The following is a 3,015-nucleotide window of genomic DNA, read 5'->3' on the forward strand; positions in this document are numbered from 1 at the left end:
AAATTAATTTACTATTGTTTAAACTAGTCCATCAGTATATATCTGTAGAATATTTGATTTGATAATAAATTGCATATGGTACATAGTATGCCACATGGGTAGTCACATCCACAGAATTATGCAAGTGAAAAGCTGTATATAAATACATGTAGACTTGTACCTGTTTTGTATGTTTGTCAATTCTTCTCCAGGTTGCTGCAATTAACTTACAGTTTGTAGAAAGAGTTGTTTCACCAGTTTGAGGAAGGTCAATTGCACTTCTCTAAGGACATATTTGCACGGTTAGTCTTTACATAACTATAATCTTTCAATAGTAAACTTTTCTCCTTATTTGACCAGGAAAACTTATTAGTCTGGTGTTCAACAGTGTAAGATAACATCATAGGGTGCACAGACCACTAGTCAATGTAAAACACCCCCCCCCCCTTCACAGCCATTATGTGGGGTTGGATTTTTTTTTCTAATCAGAGCTAATATCCCAACATGGAGCTTTCAGGACCTCAATCGGCAGGGTTTTAGGAATCTTATTTAGAAAGTAGCTGGGGGTGATATTTGTGTGTGGTCATTCAATTTTTCTTCATTATCAATTGGTAATATTATTGAAGGTACTTATATTAAAAACTAATAAAACACAAGCAGGAGCTCTGATAATCCCTGCATAGCCCTTGGATCAGGGGTTATCATTGAATGGGGTGCATAAATTCCCAGCAACAAAATCTCGCTTGCGAAATAAATTCAAATCAGTCTCGGGAAGACCATGAGTAACCCCCCTGTTCTGGTAGCTTTCTGTGATAGTCCACATTCAATCAAAATGAATTAATGAACTTCTAATTTTCTTGAACGCACATCGATCTTACAATTACATTTCCAGGATCTACAGGGCAAAACACAAATGGCCATTTTTTAATTAATAATAATAATAAATGATAAAAGCTTTTATTTTTACACGATAGAATAAGTTACAGCGTGGCTGATGTGGTCATGTGAACATTATAGTTAGATTCACACAACAAAATCAGCCACGCTGTAACTTATTCTATCGTGTATAAATAAATGCTTTTATTATTGTTATTAATTAAAAAATGGCCATTTGTGTTTTGCCCTGTATATCCTGGAATTTCATACTCCATTATTAAAATAAAAGGGGATAATTTTTCAAATAAACAAATATAAAACAGCATAAAGACTTACCGAATTTTCTTGCATAAAAAGATTATACCCCGTCTTGTACTGCTTTCTTCGATTCGATTTTTCAACTCTTTCATATTCGGTGTTTGATATTTCTTCACCAAATTCTCGTGAAGATGACATCATATCTTAAAAATAGGCTTAAGTATTGCCTTAGAACCACCAGGTATGAGGAAATCTACTAACTTTAAAATATAAATTTACGTATATCGCGGAGACGTTAAAAAAAACAGCACAAAGCATTGTGGGACTGTATTTTCCCCACCCGCGCTCTCAACCCACCTGAAATCGGGCTGAAATTCGAATTCGGGTAGCAAGGGGTGGTAATGACGTAAGGGCAGAATGCTTTCGATTGTTTGGGTCATTTGCGTCATCGCTCCATAATTGTCATTGGAATCACTTTCAAAGTAATCTGAAGAAAAGAGATCCGTTTAATATAAGACATTCTTGTTATGTTGAGGTTATAATTGAAAACATAAAATAATGGAATTGGTTTGATGACGTCTGCAGATTTACGACTGATTCACACAATGACGTCATTCAGTTTTATCGCTGGCCATTTGTTTCCAGCAAAGACAATGTTTCTTAGTTTTTTAACATTCATCTAGCAACTTTACTTCTATAATTCATGATCAGAATCAGAGCGGAATTAACGAGAATGCTGGTGAAGAATTTGAAATTGCATTCTGGCTAAAATATCATATATAAAGAGGCAAGTTCAACAAGCCACATTCTGCTCTGGATAAAATATAAAAGGATTCAATTTCGATAAATTTAGAGTTTTAACTACTAATTTATCAAATTCATTTTCAGTTATCGGATTATCCGAAACCTGGCTAAATGACAGTACGCAGGATTTGGTAAATCTCCCCGGTTATAACTTCATTTCCAGTCATCGATTAAATAAGACAGGTGGTGGAGTAGGTGTCTATATGATGGAGTAGGTCTATATATTAGAGACCACTTTTGCTTTAAATTGATTCATGACTGTAAAATTTCTAATCCTGAAGTAATCGAGTCTCTGTTTGTCGAAATTTCAAATCCCAAAGGTAAAAATGTTATTATAGGAAGTGTTTACCGCCCACCTAAACAAAATCTAGTTTCCTTTATGAACGAATTCAACAAAATTCTTTCAATTATCACAAAAGACAATAAACAATGCTATGTTATGGGTGATTTTAATTTGGATTTATTTAATTATGATCACCATGCATTTACACAAGAATTAATGGATTCTTTGTTTTCGCACATGTTTATTCCGCTCATTAATAGGCCCACCCGATTAACTAGTTATACAGCTACACTAATAGATAACATATTTACAAACTGTTTTTTTCCCAAATAGTATAAATGGACTGATCCTGAACGATATGTCTGATCACTTGCCGGTGTTTGCAATTAATAGGACCCAGACAGTGGCATGTAAAAATCAGACCAACTATTATAAGCGTGATTATAATGACTTGAACTTTACCAAATTTCAAACAAAATTATCACAGGTTGATTGGAATAGTGTGTTAGTAGGGCAGGATCCGGGTGAATTATATAATTCTTTTGCTGCAGAATATCAATATATTGAAGAATGCTTCCCCCTTAAAATAATTAGGTGCAATTCTCTTGGCAAACTTCAGTCACCTTGGATCACTAAAGGTTTACTAGTTTCTGTTAGGAAAAAGAATAAGCTGTATAAAAAGTATCTTGCAAACCCAACTCCAGCGCGCCATTCTCATTATAAGAGATACAAAAATAAATTGACCCACTTAATCAGAATAGCGAAGAAGCATTATTACGACAAAATTTTGAACTAGCCAAACGAGACATGAAGAA

The sequence above is a fragment of the Dendronephthya gigantea genome, unplaced genomic scaffold, assembly GCF_004324835.1.
Source record: "Dendronephthya gigantea isolate DGI-Jeju-01 unplaced genomic scaffold, DenGig_1.0 000066F, whole genome shotgun sequence".
Classification (NCBI taxonomy): domain Eukaryota; kingdom Metazoa; phylum Cnidaria; class Anthozoa; order Malacalcyonacea; family Nephtheidae; genus Dendronephthya; species Dendronephthya gigantea.